Genomic DNA, 18953 nt, shown 5'->3' with positions numbered 1-18953 from the left:
CTAGAGATGCCTTGAGAAGTTCACTAAAGTGAAGGAAAGAGATTTCTATAGCTGAAAATGACATACAATACAAAGAGATTGAAACCACAAAGTTATTTGTAGATGGAAACTCTTGTTAATTTGATGTAGTAATTGTAGATCTCATGGACAAGAATAGATCACAAGTTGAGGAGATCAGAAATCTCAAGTTGGAACAAAAATCACAAGCTATATTGTTATGTGAGGTGAATAAACAAAAGAAGAAAGCTATAGAAGACAAGGCCATGACTGAAGAAGACAAAAGAATTTTGGAAAATAGATTGGAAGAGAAGTCAACAAAGCTATCTAGGATCTCAAACATGCAATTAGACACCCTAAGACAAATGATGAATACCTATCATGAGTTGAATGTCAAGGACATTGAGATAACTACATTGAAGTTGCAGAATGAGCAATTACAGAATGACCTAAAAAGAGAAAAGGAGTTTGCAAAAAGTTTTAACAAGACAAATGAAGACATCAAATACTTTGAGCAACTATTGACATCCCCTAGATCTAGTAAAGACACATCAAGATTGGGTTATACAAGTAGTGAAGAAGGAGAAACTTCCAAAGTTGTTGAGGAAAGAAATAATAAAGGTAATAACTCTAAACCTACTACTCATTATTGTAGAAAGAAAGGACACGTGGCTAATTTTTTCAGAAGCAAGAATGCTAGTTAGAACGCTAAGCCAAAGAACATGATTCATTGTCACAATTGTAACAAACAAGGTCATCAAGTACATGAATGTAGAACTAGAACCATGCATGCATCAAAATTTGAAGGACATTGCTATAATTGTTAGAAGTTTGGACACAATACCTTTGAATGTAGATCCAAGTCCACATGGTCATCAAACAAAGGAAGAAGCCATGAAAATTCCTATAATTGGGGTTAAAATACAAGACATAGCTGTCATTATTGTCAAGAGTATGGACACATCCCTAAGAATTGCATAAGAACACACTTCAGTGGTAGCTACAACAGATGGTTAAGTCAAACCACATGCTTTAGTTGTTTGAAGACTAGTCATATTAGCAAGCACTTCCCAACAAGGAGAAAGGCACCTAACTTAGAGTTCAACAAGGGAAAAGGCAAGGTAGATGTTGAGCACATTAGAGGAGTGATAAAAAAAACATGGAGGAAGAAAGATGGATGGAACACATAAAATGAAGTGATCAATTCACCCGATAGGTCAAGTGATCACATCTCAACAAACTAAACAAAAATAGGTATGTGGGACTGATACTTAAATGCTTCATCCTACATCAGTTGCAAGATAAGTTAGTGCTAAATGTGATAAACTAGCATGAATAAAGATGCAAGTCAACAAGGAAAAAATCAAGGTTAAATCTTTAAGTTTTCATCTTGTTGCCAAATAAAATACAAGTGTATGCCAAGCTAATAGCCAAAGCCATTTGAAGTTGAGTTAGTAATAGCTACCAAGTGAAGGAAATTTGTATAGAACCCAAGTAAATGTAATTATAATAGCTTTTGAGTCATGGGAAAACCAATGGATGCCGAGGAAAGAAGAATTGCATATACACCATGCATTAAATGTGATGTTTTGAAAGGGCATAAGGCATATTTTCACTCATTTTTCATCATTATGAACATAGAGAAAGAGAGAGAAAAGAAAAGAAGATATTCTCAAGCAAGAACAAGTAGGATTGAAGCATTTACATAGATTCCAACAATGATTAAGCATCATTTCATCCATCTAAAGGTATTCTTCACATGTCGAGTTACATATTTTTATATTTGTTGAAACCTTAGTTTGCAAAATGGCCTCTAGTTCTAGGAATCCAAAGGAGAAGGAACCATTTGAAGTTCAACTAGTTAGTAATGAGGTAAAGCAACCAGATTTTATAGGGATATTCTAGAGGTTTCATACAAAAATGACCCCATAGGAGCATTATTTGTTATTTGACCCAAGGTTGTAATGGTACAAGATGTGAGGAAATGTTATAACTGCATGGTTGGATCAATTGGAGACATGGAAATATGTTAGGCATATGATAAATTATGTGAAAGTGGAGTGTTAAAGGAAGAATTCAAAATCATAGAAAGAAAGGGACTAACCCGTACTCTAGATTTCCCCACTGTCTTAAAAACCAAATGGATCATAATGTCTGAAGTAGAATCCATGATGGATTCCTATGGTTGGAAGGTGGACCCATAAAATTGTCAAAGAGAATTTTACATAGGGTTATAGGATACCCAACTCTAGATTAGCCCAAGACCCTAAGGAGCGACTCTAAAGAAGTGATTGATTGAAATACTATTAGTAATCACACAAATTCTATTGGTCAAGCCAAATAAATAGTGTTCCCTATATAGAAGTTGATGTAGGATATATGATTGTAAAGAAAGATCATACCTATGATCTTGCAGAGCTATAGTTGCAGCAAATAATGGAGAACCTAAGAGCAATAAGGAAATCTAAAAGTGCTCAATGTAAATTTGGTTCAATTTTGGTATGCATATTCTTTTATATTCAAAATGAATTTCCATCTTTTGGTAGAGTAGGATGGAAGACCAATAGGTCTATGGTTGTGCAAATAAATAAGTACATTGAAAAAATAGGAGAAAATTTTGAGTTAGTAATGACTAGTTACTTTGAGCATTTCAAGCAATCCATGAAATACAGGTTAAGAATTCCTATTTTCCTAGTGGAGAAATACTATAATGATATTTTTTCTTGGTAGATATTGACTATACCTTCATCCAAGCTGTAGTACCCTAAGATAGATGGCTAAGGTCTTTGGGTTATGAAATTAACATAGATGAGGCATTAGCTACCATCACAACACTTCTTGCAAAAGAAGTTGATAAGTCAGCAAAAATCTTTGGTAACTATGATGTCGTCAAATCTAAAGTTGAAATGTAGTTGAAAACAATAGCAACTCTTAAAAATAAAGATAAAATGGTAAGGAAACTGAAAGCTAAATTTGATGAAGGATCTGAAGGCAACGATGAAGATGATGATGATGATGATGATGAAGAGGAAGTACAAGAGCAAGGCCAAGAACCTCTTACCCTCACCCAAGGAATGGGTGAGGATGAAGAAGAAGAAGGTGTCAATGAGGTACAAGTTGAGGAAGCACCAGCAAAACAAGAATCAAAGAAAGGAAAGGCTAAGACACAGCCTATAGTAGAGCCAAAGGGAAAGAAAATTGCAAAACCAAGCACTGAAAAGCCTACTACTCCAACTACTAGAGCCACCAGAAGAACCACTACTCAAAAGGCCAAGGGGAAAGTAAAGGAAAAGAAGAAGGCTACTGAACAACAAGGTCCTATGCAAAAGAAACTAAGGAGAAAATATGTTGCACAACTTGAATCTAATGATGAAAGTACCAAGTCAGAAGACACAAGCCAGTTCAAAGTCGTAAGTCATGTTCCCAAGTCTAATATTGAAAAAATTTGTGATAATGTTAGGGATAATGTAGAATTAACTAGTTTGAAAAACATTGAATTTAATAAATTGAGTAGGGAATATTAAAATAAGGTTGAAGAATCATTGTATTCCATGATGGAAAAATTGAAGAATACCCCTCTTGAATTTGACAATATAATGCCCAAAGATTTATATTCAATTGTTTAGAATAAATGGAACTATTGCCCAATATGGAGAAGGAAATATGAGATTCTATATTGGCACAAGTGATGCTAGAATTTTCAAAGGGGAAAATCAAAAAGGAAAACAAGAAACATGGTAGCAAATTTGCACCCATGTTCAGGTCATTTAGCATTCTCGAAAATAAGATTGAAGATGTTGTAAAGAAATCAACTCAAATGTGGAAGTTGATATATGGCTTGACTATTGTCAAGGAAGGAGAAGAGGATTCCTTTGATGGAAGGAAAAATGGAGATGATGAGGATAATGATAACGAAGGAGAAACCAAGAAAGAAAAGGGAGATAACATAGTGGAGGAGATACAACAAAAGGAAGATGAAATGAAAAAAGTTGAGGAGCAACAAATAGAACAGAGTGTGCAAGACACACAATTGCCACCATTAAACCCTCCACATGATACAAAGACACCTATAGTGATAATAAAAGTGAAAGATGTTATGGACAGCTCAACTCAAAACATCAATCCACTAACTACAGAGGATATAAAGAAGATCCTTGACCAATGCACACTACAGGCTAAATTCTACAATAATCCAGTATTGATCAGTGTGGACCAGCTACAAAAAGCAATAGCTCACATAACTAGAGATAAGGTGAATACACAAGAATCACCTTCTACCATCCCTACAGCTACTAGCGGTCAACCTATAGTGGAAATATTAGAGGATACATCAGCAAAGGTTGACACCATAGTCAAATTTTTTATGACTGAAAAATAGACTTAGAATGCAGAGGAGCCCACAAAGGAACAAGTAGGATAGATAGATGCTTCTATACCTACTACTATTGTACCTACTACACAAATACAAGGTGCACCATAGGTAATTTTAATTGATCAAGGAAAAATAAAAGAATGCAAGGACATTCCAAAGGAAAAGGAGTAAGAAGCCATTCAAGCATTGGTTAATTTACTAACAATTGGCACTCCTACCAAAGTCCTTTAGAGGCTGAGCATTGATGCAATGCCACTTCAAATTTCAATACCAAGCTTGAGGTTAACAAAGGTTGAAAGGGTACTTCAGTATGGAGACCCAAAACTAGATGAAGAAATAGTTATACCAAAATATGACTATGCAACCATGAACCTAGAATAGATCAATAACATGTAGGAGGCATTAGAAAGGAAGAAGAAAAAAAGATACTTAGGAAAGAGTATAAGTAACAAAAAGCACTACATGAGATCAAAGACATCTTTTTAGATGCCTTTAGCTTGCAAACACTTGATGAAACCAAGCCTATATTGGAACAATTGTAAGAAATTGTTGAATAAGTAACAAATGAAGACCAATAAACCAATGTAAAACTCATGGAATGGTCTTGAAAGAAATTTCAAGGAAAATTAAATGAGAAGATATCCATTGGAATAACATTGTCACAAGTTGACTTGGTTACAGAGATTGAAAAAGTGAAGAAAGTACTTGAGAATATATTCTAACTATACATAATATTGTGTGACTTGACACTCTTCACACAATAAATGAGCCAGAGGATTCTAAGTCTAGAAAGAAACTTGAAAATATCTATTATGCAATTACCACAAAATATATCTTAGAGTGAGAAGCACTTTCATTCAACACTTAACACACAAAAGGAACTAGTTGTACTAACAATAGAAGAGGCTAAGACAAGAGCCAAGCTAGTCTAGATTCAAGCTTTCCTAACCCCTCATGTGGAAATACTATAGAAGGAACTAGCCTATGCTGAAATAGTGCTTAAGAAAGATCCTAGTCTTTCAACATTGGATATCTTAGTTCACCATGTAGTAGAGACAACCATCCAAATAAAATCCTTAGATGTTACAATAGAAACTATGATGTTGCTCTCAAGATTATAATGGAAATAAAAAAGAATTTTATGGATGAATACACAATTAGTGTATAGACCCTTTGACATAAGTGTCAAAAAGGGGGAGATAAAATATGGAGATACAAGCAAGGAGAGACATGTGAAACGGGAGATAAAGTAAACAAAGGGGGACTAAATAGTAGAAAAGTAGAAATAGGGCACATATTAGATAAAGAGTATCAGAATGAATTGCAAAGAGTATCTACAAGAGACAAATCTACTCTAAGAGATTTTGGATATAGAAAAGACACATTAACTCAAGGGGAGCTACAAAATTTTGAACAATTTTGAAGTTTTGTATATATGTCAAACTAGATGTATTTTATACTCAAGGGGATTAAATTTATCATGTATAGTTATGTTTTTTTGCCACTCATGTCAAACGGGGAGATTGTTGATCTTAGATTGGTTTTGACAATTGAGTGTCAATGCACTTAAGAATTTTACTAAGTTCATGCCATGCTAGTAACATATGCCAAGAATAATATGTATAGATGCCAAGTTGCAATGAGTGCTAAGTCACTCATGTTCCAAGTCAGTCAAGTGTCAAGTAATAGATAGAGCCGAGTAGTTCAAGTGCCAAGTGAATAGTAGATATCAAGCAAGTACAGTGTCGAGCTAGACATAATTATAATATTGTCGAGTGTTTGTATTAACAAGTGCCAAGTAATAGAGATAGGACCTAGTTTTTTTTTATGGCACAAACAACTATATAAATCATTTTTGAGCCAACTTATTGATAGATCTCAAATCTTTGAAGATAAGATGGAATATATTTGGATTACCTATGCTATCAGCATGCAACCAATCATAAAAATGGAAGCAATTGAGTGGGAAAAATGAATGACTCTCAATAATAGATTCATAACTAACCCTAAGCCACCAAAGTCTTTTTAAAGGGAGATGAAGCCCCATAATTCAGTATGAGAGAGAGAATTAGAGAATTTATGCGAGGAGGTGATGTTAGTGAATATTTGAAGGAAGTAAAAGGAGTGAATTGATTAGTATACATTCAAGGTGACTTAGGAGGAGGACAAAATTGAAAAATTAGTTAGCAAAATAGAGGATTGAGGGTACAACAATTTCATATCAGATCAAAAAGGATCAAGATGGATTGAATTGAGATCTAAAATCAATAATACTAGGTTGTAAGTAGTTAGATCAAACATTCTACTGTACTTTCTAACAACTGTATCAACATAATGAAATCCTTTATATTAAGGTTGACTTAATTGTCATAGTGAAATCCTTTAATAGGATGACATTCCAAGTGAGTGTTCTAAAGTCCTTTAGCTAGGTACACTTTTAATAGGGTGTTAAAATTGTTTAATAGTGTGGGATATAATAATTCTTTGTAAGCCTTTAACAGGGAAAGGCTTTCATAGGGTAGATCATGAGAATGGTGAAACTATGTAACCATAATAGATAAACTTTATTACTACAGTAGTGAAGAATTGTCAATTTCATCTCCACCCTAGTTTTACCATCTCATTGGAGGGTTTTTGGGTAATCATATCTGGTGTCAAGTGTTTATATGGATGCATTTAGTTTACATGTTATTTCAATATGTTTATGCATGCAAAGTTTTATTGGTTATAGATTAGTACTTCTAATTCATCCCCCCTCTCAAAAGTATACATTTCCCATTTGTATTTCCAATAGGAAGACACTCAAAGATGTAGAAAATGAAGTTCATTCCTAGAATATTAGAGGGCTCAATAACCCTAGGAAATCATATGTCATTAAAAAGAAAATTTTAGAGCGTAAATTGGACATTATCCTTATTCAAGAAGTTAAAGTTTCTATTACGAATTTTTAACATCTTTTGACATATATTTTTCTTGGTGCAAGCTTTGCATATAGTGATGCAACTGGTACTTTGGGAGGCATTACAACTATATGGTATTTTGGTAAGATTTGTAGTAGAACTATTTTTTCCAATATGCATTTTCTCATTACTAAGTTAATGGAAAATGATATTGCTTGAATGTTATTCAAGTTTTATACTCCTAATACAAGGGATGGAGGACTAAGCTTGGGATAAAGCATCTTTTGTTATTCAAGAAACCAAAAATTTAATTTGTGCACACTATTTCAATACCCCATGTACCACTCATAGAAGTTGGGGGATATTGAGGACTACTTTAATAACATGTATTATTTAAATCAATTCCTTAGGTGCAATGACCTCATGGATGTTGACCATCAAGGCTCTCAATTTATGTAGTCAAACAATAAGTCTGGTAGTAATCTCATCCAAGTGAGATTAGACAAGGTCATGGTTTCTATGGGCTGGGATTTTCCCCCCTTTCCCTCCTTCGTGCTTTTCCTAGGACTATTTCTAATCACTCCATCATCTTATTTAGGTGGGATAAATGTATCCTTGAAGACTTCAAACCTTTTAGATATGAGATTATGTAGCATTCTCAACCACAATTTGAGGACTATATCAAGCAGTGGTGGAATACTCATTTAGAGGGAATGACTATGTTTAGGATTATTAAGAAACTAGAAATGATTATAAGATAAGTGTGTAGATAGAAGAAAATAACTTTTGGGGATATTTTCAAGAAAAAGGTGGATATTGAGAACAAACATGAGGATTGTTGTAGTGCCTCTCATGTTTGTAGTTTGTACCTTGTTATTATTTTGATTCAAGAAATACTTGATACTCTTTTATTTGTACTTTTTGAGGACCTAAGGGTTGACTGTTATACTTTTTTTTTAATACCATGGATTCTTTACCACTATGCTATTTAGTTTATCATATTTTCATGTTGATTACATTTTGAGATAATAGTAGGTCTATGATGCAATATGATTATCTTGTATTTGGACATATTTTTTGATTATGTTATGTGATGGATTTTATGCTATGGTTGTTTACTTCATTCTTATCTCTTTATTCCTTATGTGAACATGAGTGATGTAAATGAATTATTTAGGTATAATTGAATAAATTGTTAAATTAGTTATTTAATGCATTTTTTGTTTTGGCTATGTTACTATATGCAATTTTAGTTGATCATGTGTTTTAGTGTGGAGGATTTATATCCTTTGTAGTGGCACATAGAGTTAATGATTCCATTATTCATATTTCACCAATTTCATACCTATATGGTCAACATATCCTTATTTTAATTCTTTAATTAAAACTTTTGGTGATTATTGAATCTGAACTCATTTGCATTATGTGATTAGACTAGTGAGCATGTTTGTGCATTTAGAGGTTCACATTATCATGAAAGTTGTTAAGGATATTTCTATGATTTTGGGATTTTGGAATTTAAATTATATTCAATTTAATTTTTGGTAGCTTTTCCATAGATTAATTCCTATTTTTTGGAATAGCATGTTGTCATTTGGGTTAATTTAGAGTTTACCTAGTCTAACTAGCTCTTTACCCTAATCAATTATTTGCTCAAAAAGTGAATAAGCATTGAAAAATGGATTTTTTTCTCACTTCTCACTTTTGCAAAATAAAAATTTGAGATTTTTTTGACAATCATCTTCTGGAGGATTACATTTTGTTTTTTGAGGGAGTTGTGAGTGTGGGATCTTTGTGAGGTTAGTCTCATTGGATTTTGCTTATGTAGATCTTGCTTTGTTGTGATGTCTAGAAATTTTAGTGAATAATTTATTTTATTGTGTTGTTTACAATTGTAGCTACTTTCACTATCAGGTAGGGCTCTCCCACTTTCTTGTTTCTACTTTATTTTAGCTTCTATTTCTAGTTGCAATTTGTTAGGAGGCAAAGAACTAGTGTTCCCCTCTGTTTCTATTTGTTGGTTTTTCCCAGTTGGTTGGGTATGAAAATTTTCCCTATTGGGATGGGGGTTTGACATTTCACATTGTTATGATATCCATTTTTTCATATGATGTTTGAAACTAAATTACTTTTGATTTTTGGGGATTTTGTGCCCAAAGACCAATTGGGTTTTCATTTCAAAGTTTTCCAATTTTTGGAGTTTTTACCTCATTTTGCATGTCACCCCATTTTCTTAGGTTTTCTTTGCATGAGTTTGGTCATGAACCTAGATCATCCATTTGGATGTCATTCAGAACATTTTTGTAATTTTATGTTGCATAGGGATGCATTTTGCATCCTTCCTCTTGAGTCTATTTTTGATTGAGTGTATATCTTCATTGTGTTCTCATCCAATCCTTGTGTTATATCTTCATGATGGTGGTGAGCCACACATAAGTATGTGTGTATATATTTGTCAAGTGAATTTTGAGGGCTAATATTCCATGGTATTTTTGAGAGTTATGATCATTGGGGTTGGGTTGGGAATATGCATGCCTACAGGTACTCATTATTGGATGAACATGGGTAGGGTAGGCTAGCACATGGAGGGGCTTTTATCTTACAACTTGGTGACTATTTTCTATTGGTTGGCAGAGGAAGTTTTATATAAGTGATAACTAAACTAAAATACTAGGTGGTAATACATATAAGATAATTAAAATTTCGGGGAGAGTACCTTCCATTAGGAAGAGTTGGCACCTAGATTGTGCACCTTCCATTGGGGAGTGTAGCTGCCAATATGAGCTTGGGCTTGTTGATGCCAAGAAACTCTCCATGATGTTAACCCCTACTTAGTATTCCATTGAGCGTCTAACTAGTCTATGCATTGTCTATGTTCTTGGTTTTAGTCATCATATTGTCTAGTGTGAGTGTTTGCCATGGACATTTGCTTTATGTGTCTATTTTTGGTTGGATCATTATCTCCATCAGCATGGCGGGAGTGGACCTACAAGTTCCACATGGTTGGGACACATAGCTACTTGGGACAAATGTAAAGATATAGTCTATTGGTCTAATATGACTATTGCTAGATGTTTTAATTGGTACTTCAAATTTTAGAATATGGTTTCTCGTGATTTATGCTTTCATTGGAATTATTATATATCATATTTAGGAGATGTTAGGATTGATGCATTTCCTTACTTTCATGTTTAGCATGTGTTAGATGATGAGTTTGATTTGTAGGATTATCTTATGGTTTACTTCTAGTTATTGGAATATCTTGTTGGAAAGAATGCTTATGAGAGGGGGGGGCCGGGGTGTGAATTAGAAGTACTAGCTTTTTCCCTATTTTAAATACTTAATAACATATCTTTGAAATGAACATGCATGCATGTAAACATTAAGCAATCATGAGAAAGCTAATAAGCATCACTGCATAACACTTGAGATTTTGGTAAACCAAAAACCCTCCAGGAATAAGAAGGTAAAACTAGGGTGGGGATGATATCCACAAAATCACTACAATAATAATGTTTGACCACTTCTGATGGTCTACCCTGTTAAAGGCTTTACACTGTATGAATAGTGACCTGGTCAAAGGATTTGAAAAGACTGTACATGAAGTGTTACCCTATTAAAGGATTTACTCGCCTATTTAAAGGATCTACAAGATAGCTGTTAAGCTAACCTATCATCATAGGATTTCATTTCTAATACAATTGCTAGAGAGTATTAGGTATAATAAACTTGATAGTTTACAATCCTTGATTGCTGAATACAGGCACTTGATCTACTTTCTTTTGATCTTGATCCTTTGAGATCTGATACTCATTTGTGTCACCTACTTTTTTCTTGATTAACTGGATATTTAACTGTTGATCTCTTTCTCTAAGTCTTTCTATTCTTTTCTCAAAGCTCCACTTATAATTTTTGTTATCTCCTTCATCCATCAATATTTAAAATGTGGTTTTATCTTCCTTATAAAGATATTCAAAGACTTAGGGTTAGGTATGAATCAATGATCCATATTGAATCTTTTTTCTCCCACTCATTCCTTACACATTTTCTATTGGTTGCATGCCTTCTCCATTTTTCGTATTGGTTGCATGTAGATTACATAGGAAATACAAAAGATTTGATCTTATCATTTTAATCCTTCAAGATTTGTCATTGTCAGCCATGAAAATGGTTTACATCTGAGTTTGTGAGGTTACAAACTCATATGCTGATTATGTGTTACTCAGCACTTGCTGATTCTAGATGCTTGGTACATGTAATAAACTAGCTTACTCAGCTCCTGTTACATTCCTATATTGCTTGGTGTCCTTTATGACTCGGCACCCTTTATAACTTGGCACCCTTTATAACTCAGCACCTGAATATTTCTCGATAATTGGATCATGGTCGGCACCTAAAGTCACTCGGTACTTGATTCTTACTCGGCACCTAATCTTCACTCGGCACACACTGTGGCCTGGCATGTATAGTGTACTTGGCTCCAATGTAGAAAGTGATTAACTGTGTTGGCACTCAAATGTCAAAAATTATTTTGAGGCTAACAATCTCCCCCTTTGACATGAGTGACAAAAACACTTAACTAACCTTATGAGTGCATCTTCTAATCTGCTTGATGTATATATAGAGGTCAAAAATGTAACTCAAAATGATTGTTACTCCCCCTGAGTTGATTGTGCCATTATCTTTGCTATCTTGGTAACCAAAATTTGACTCTATATGATCTTGCTCATATCTTATCTCCCCCTTTATCTTATATTTCCCTCTTTATCTTATCTTCCCCTTTCTGACACTTATGTCAAAGGGTTTTAAGGGTTAAGACCATATTTTGCCAAAAATGTGTTGTTTACCTCCATGATCATCCTGAGAGATGCATCCCAATTGTGAAAATGAATCTCTAATGATTTATGATGGATGGTAGTCTCAGTAGCAAGTTGAATAAGTCCTTCTAATGTAGAAACATTAGGATCTTTCTTGAGAATAGTTTCAGCATGGACTTGTCCTTTGTGAAGAATCTCCAAATGTGGGGTAATGGAGGATTGAAGCTGTAATAATTTTTCCTTGATAGTGGCTTCTTCTATTGTTACTACAGCTATCTCTTTCTAAGTGTGAAGCGTTAGAGAAAAATGCTTCTCACTTTGAGCTGGATCATTTGGCAACTGCATGCTAGAAATATTCAAATTTCTTTCTAGGCTCATTATCTTTTGGCTGGTCTCTTGTGTGAAGTATGAAAAGTCACATAACTTTTTGTACAATGAGAATATATTCTCAAGTACCTTTTTCACTTTTTCTATGACCTTTGCCAATTCAATCTGTGAAAGTGCTATTTTACTAGATATTTTCTCATTAATTTTTCCTTGAAGTTTTCTTTTTGACCATTCCATAAATTTCGCATTTGTTTCATGTTCTACATTTGTCACTTGGTCTACTATGTCTATCAATTGTTCTATTATATTCTTTGATTCATTTGGTGACTGAATACTGAAGACATCCATAAAGATGTCTTTGATCTCATGCAGTGTTTGTTTTTGTTTATACTCTATTCTGAGTATCTCTTTCCTTTTTCTTTTATTTAAGGCTTCCTGCACTTCATTGATTTGATCAATGTTTATTTTTTTTTAGTGATAACTTGGTATGACTATTTCCACATCTAGTTCTGGGTCTCCATAGTGAAGTACCCTTGCAACTCTTGTAGAACTAGATCTTGGTGTAGAGATTTGCAGTGGCTGTTGTGAGGGAGTCCCCAAGGTAGGAAAATTTATCAATGTTTGTATTGCCTCCTGCTCTTTAGGGGTTTCCACTATTTTCTCCTCCTGCTGTCTACCTTGATCAATTATTGTAAGTTTAGGAATTGAACCTTGAATTTGTGTTGTAGGATCAGATGTAAGAGTCTGTCTTGTTTGCTTTGTTCCTCCTTTTGCACTAGGCTTTTGTATTGTTGAGTTAACTATGCCTAATAAAACAACTGTTGGCATTGTAAGTTGACCACTAGTAGCTGTAGAGATGATGGAAGGTGGTTCTTTTGGTTTCACCTTATCTCTTATTGTGTTTTCTACTAGTTTTTGTAATTCATCCACACTAACCAATACTGGATTTGTCCATAATCTTGCTTGTTGTGTGGATTGGTCAAGGATTCTTTTGAGATCCTTTGTAGTTAATTAATTGATGTTATAAATAGAAATGTCAGGAACATCCTGTATTGTTATAGTTTCTACAAGTGTAATGGGTACATGAGGAAGGCTTAAGGATGGCAATTGTGTGTCTTCCACACTTTGATCTTGTTGCTGCTCTTGGTCAACTATTGCCATTTCATCTTGCTTTTCTGTCTCCTCCTCTATTTCTTTCTCTTCTTCTTCCTTCTTCTCTTCTTCTTCCTTCTACTTTCTTTTCCTCACTACCTTGGTCTACTACTATCTTCTCTTCTCTCCATTTTCTTCTTTCTTCTGATGGAGTAGTGGCTTCTTCCTTGTATTCTTCTTCAAGAAGATCTTCAATATTTTTGTACAACTTTCTCCATGACTTTGTTGTTCTTTGTACAATTTCTTCCATTTTATTTTGGAGAATGAAAAATGCCCTATACTTAGGTGTAAACCTAGTATTATGCCTTTTGATAGCTTTCTCTATTTGCTCCTTGGTCAAATCAGGCATTATGCTTGCTAGGGTTGATTCTCGCATTTCCTCCTCCATTCTTAAAAAAAAATGCCATCTATCTTCTACAATTTTTGACAGTTCATCTAGCAATTGTCCATCTAGTTCAAGAGGAGTATACTTGAACTATGCCATCATTCCATAAACTGATTCTTCTATTCGATTATGTTCCTCTTTGGTGAACTTATTGAAATCAACTTTATTTATGTTACTTAAATCTCCATTTCCAATCTTTTTGCATATTGTATCAACTGAAAAATAGCTTACCTCTTCAGTTTGATCTTCTTCTTCATTAGTATCAGGTTGAACTACATATTTTCTTCTTTTTCTTGGCTCTTCCTAAGTCTTCTTTTTCTTCTTTGTGGCTTCCTCTTTAGCCTTTTGAGTAGAGGCCCTCATTGTAGCTCTAGTTGTTGGCTTTTGAGATGATGATGTTTCAGTTTTCTTTGGTTTGGGCTAAGCTGGAGGCTGTTCTATTGCCTTTCTCTTCTTTGGCTTGGCCTGGATTGGTGCTTCCTTGGGTTCTTCTTCCTCAACACCCTCATCCTTTTCTTCACCTAGGCCTTGAGTTAATCCCATTTGGCCTTCCTCCTATTCATCCTCATCATCATCATTGTCATCATCATCTTCTTCTTTTGCTTCAGCCTCTATTCCTTCACCAAATTTATTCTTGATTTTCTTCATCAATTTTTCTTTCTTCTTTAATGTGGAGGTGGTCTTTAATTACATGTTTATTTTTGACCTTACCTCATCATAAGTGCCAAAGTGTGGAGCAGTTTTATCTATCTCTTTTGCCAATAATGTAGTTATAGCTGCAGATGCTTCATCTATGTTAATCTCATAACCAAATGGCCTCAGCCATCTCACCCTTGGTGCTACTGCTTGGATGTATGTGAACTCAATATCCACTAAGAAACATATATCATTAATATGTTTTTCCACTAAGGAAACTGGTACTTACCCTTTGCTTCATGGATTTCTTAAAATCCTCAAAATAGCTAGTCATTAAGGTATCCAAATTGTCTCCCATTTGTTCTATATACTCATTAATTTGTGATATGATAGTTTTATCACTTCTCCATGTGAGTTTTTCGAAAGAGGGAAATTCATTTTGAACATAAAATAATATACAAACCAAGATTGCCCCAAATTTGCATTGTGCACCCTTTGTCTTTTTTATGATGGCAAGGTTCTCATTAATCTGTTGTAGTTGTAGTTATGCAAGATCATAAGTATGATCATTTTTCACTAATTTGTAGCCTACATCTACTACAATACATGGCACACTATTGAGTCTACTAGATTGATAGAATTTATGTGCAATAGCTTTGACAACAAACTCAACTAGAGGATCATGAATGGTGTGAATTGTCATTCCTCTTTTGTTCCACTGTGCACCTACTTTCTTTTCAAGAGACTCCTTCAATTCACTTCTCAAGGTCTTGAATCGATCTAGGGTAGGGTATCTAGTTACCCTATGAATGATTCCTTTTGTGATTTTGACAGGAACATCTTCTAACCATAGACTACCATCATGAATTCTGCTCAACACGAGCCTGATCCATTATGTTTTAAACATAGTGGGAAAACTCAAAACTCGGGTTAAACCCTTCCTTTCGACAATTTTGTATTCATATTTTAAGACTCCATTGACACATAGCTTAGCAAAGGCTTCTCTTATTTCCATGTCCCCTATGGCTCCTATCTTGCAATTATAGCATTTTCTTATATCCTGAACCATAACAATGTTTATGGGTATGCAAGAAAGGGCTCTGACAGGGTCATTTTTGTATGCAACTTCAGGGATAGGGCAAAAATCAGGCTGTGTAACCTCATTAGATACTAATTGGACTTCAAAAGACTCTTTTTCCTTGGTTGACTTTGAACTTGAAGCCATTTATGCAAACTAGGGTTTCCTTTTCATAGAAATATGAAACTTCGTAGATCGACACAAATGAAAATACCTCAAGATCAATGAAAATGTGTTCTAAGAGGTTTCAATCTACTTGAAATGTTGAATTCTCTTGTATGAAATTTCTCTGCTCCTTTTCCTTTCTCTGCTTCTTGATCGCAATGAAGAAAAATGATTGAAATCGCTATAATATACCCTATTTTCATCGCATTAAATGCTCAACTACAAACTTAGCCTTTGAAAGAATTTTTAACATTACTCAGCTGCCATAGGAGTTACTCAACTTGGCATTAGCTATCAACTTGGTTTCTATTAGGAACTCGACATGTATTGGAATTTTACTTGGCATCTAAAGATAGCTCAGCATCACCTTTTAAAATTTTGTCTTGGCATGTTGTTTCATGCTGATTTATATTTTGCATTGCCTTTTCATGGTTTAGGGTTGATGTGTGATACTTCCTTATATGTATCAACCCTATAGACTTATCTTGAGATTTAGTTGAATGAGAAATGATCACTTGACCTTATGGGTAAAGTTACCCTTTCATTTGATGTACTTGACTCATTCTTTCTCTGCCATGTCTTCTTCATGTTTGTTCTAATTATGTGTTGCATTTCAATCTTTTCTTTGCCCTTGTTTGATTCAATTTTTGGTGCTTTTAACCTTGTAGGACAGTTTCTGTTGATGTGACCAATTTTCAGGCAACTAAAACATGTGGTTTGTCTTAGCCACCTACCATAATTTACTCTAAAATGTATTATTATGCAATTTTGGGGTATATGACCATATTCCTGACAATGATGACAACTATACCTAGTGTTGTAGTCCCAATGGTACTGACTTTCATTTCATTTTTCTTTTTTTGCTTGATTTGATGTCCACATAGGATTTGATCTACATTCAAATGCTTTGTGTCCATACCTCTTACAATTATGACAATGTCCATCAAATCTTTGTGTTCTTGTGACTCTGGATCTGCAGTCTTGTGTCATATGTCCTTGCATGTTGCACTTTGTGACAATAACTTTTGTTTTTGGGTGTGTTTGTCTGATGGATTCTTCTACTCTTGCAAACATTAGTAGTATGTCCCTTTTTATTACAATAATGACAAATAGGTTTAGAATCCTTACCTTTTTGACCTTTTTTCTCAACACTCTTTGATGATTCACCAACTTTAGTACTGTTGTATCCAAGTCCTAATGTATCATGGGCTGATCTCAGAAATTTCATCAACTATTCAAAGTACTTGATGGCTTCACTTGATTTGTTGAGATTTTTTGCTACCTTCTTTTCTCTGTTCAATTCATTCTACATCTTCAAAGTGGAGATCTCAATATCTTTCACATTGAGTTCATGAAGAAGGTTCATCACTTGTGCTAGTGTATCCATCTACATGTTAGAGATCCTTGATAATTTAGTACATTTTTCTTCAAGTCTTTTTGGAAGATTCCTTTTGTCATCTTCCATCATAACTCTATCCTCAACTGCTCTTTTCTTTGTTCAGTGATTTCACATAACATTACAACTTGTAATTCATGTTCCATCTTGAGAGATCTTATCTCATCTGCTTGAATTTTGTTTTTCTCCATCAATTCTGCTATTACTACATCAAATTCTTTAGTGTCTCCATTAGAAAACACTTGTGTGGTATCAATCTCCTTGTAGTGTGTATCATTTTCAGCTATGGCTATCTCCTTTCTTCTTTTCAAAGATTTTCTTAATTCCACTCTAGCTTCCTCTACTTGTTGTAGGGCGAGATGCACACTTATCACCTGGTTCTCAATTATCTTTCCAAGTTTGAAAACTTCCATCTTTAGATCTTTTCCTCTAAGTTGTTAGGCTCCTTTTTGAGAGAAAGTAGCTCTGATACCAATTGTTTGAATATCTTGTTGGAAAGAATGCTTCTAAGAGGTTGGGGGTGGGGGGTGTGAATCAGAAGTACTAGCTTCATTAAGAAATCATGAGAAAGCTAATAAGCATCACCTCATAACACTTGAGATTTTGGTAACCCAGAAACCCTCTAGGAATAAGAAGGTAAAATTGGGGTGGGGATGATGCCCACAAAATCACTATAGTAATAATGTTTGACCACTTCTGATGGTCTGCCCTGTTAAAGGCTTTACACTATATCAATAGTGACCTAGTTAAAGGATTTGAAAACACTTTACATGAAGTGTTACCTTGATAAAGGATTTACTCACCTATTTAAAGGATCTACAAGATAGTTGTTAAGCTAACCTATCATCATAGGATTTCCTTTCCAATACAATTGCTAGAGAGTATTAGGTATAATAAACTTGATAGATTACAATCCTTGATTGTTGAATATAGGCACTTGATCTTCTTTCTTCTAATCTTGATCCTTTGAGATCTAATACTCATTTGTGTCACCTACTTCATTCATGATTAACTGGATATTTAATTGTTGATCTCTTTCTCTAAGTCTTTCTAAATTCTTTTCTTAGAGCTCCACTTATAATTTTCATTATCTCCTTCATCCATCAATATTTAAAATGTGGTTTCGTCTTCCTTATAAAGATATTCAAAGACTTAGGGTTAGGTATGAATCAATGATCCATATTGAATCTATGTTCTCTCACTCATTCCTTGCACATTTGCTATTGGTGTCATGCCTTCTCCATTTTTCTTATTGGCTGCATGTAGATTGCATAGAAAATACAAAAGATTTGATCTTATCATTTTAATCCTTCAAGATTCATCATATGTTGGCCATGAAAATGGTTTACATCTAAGTTTGTGAGGTTAAAAACTCATATGCTGATTCTGTGTTACTTAGCACTTGCTAATTCTAGATGCTCGACACATGTAATAAACTAGCTTACTCGGCTCTTGTTACATTCCTGTATTACATGGCATCCTTTATGACTTGGCACCCTTTATAACTCGGCACCTGAATATTGCTCGGTACTTGGATCATGGTCGGCACCTAAAGTCACTCAACACTTGATTCTTACTCAGCACCTAATCTTTACTCAACACCTAAAGGCTGTTCAGCACCTAAAGATCACTCGGTACCTGAAGGCTTTCCTGACTCGGCACACATTGTGGCTCGGCATGCATAGTGTACTCGGCTCCAATGTAGAAAGTGATTAATTGTGTTGGCAC

Source organism: Cupressus sempervirens, chromosome 4, assembly GCF_028749045.1.
Source record: "Cupressus sempervirens isolate cs-2001-9-10 chromosome 4, ASM2874904v1, whole genome shotgun sequence".
In the NCBI taxonomy this organism is placed as follows: Eukaryota; Viridiplantae; Streptophyta; class Pinopsida; order Cupressales; family Cupressaceae; genus Cupressus; species Cupressus sempervirens.
Note: the sequence above shows the minus strand (reverse complement) of the source record.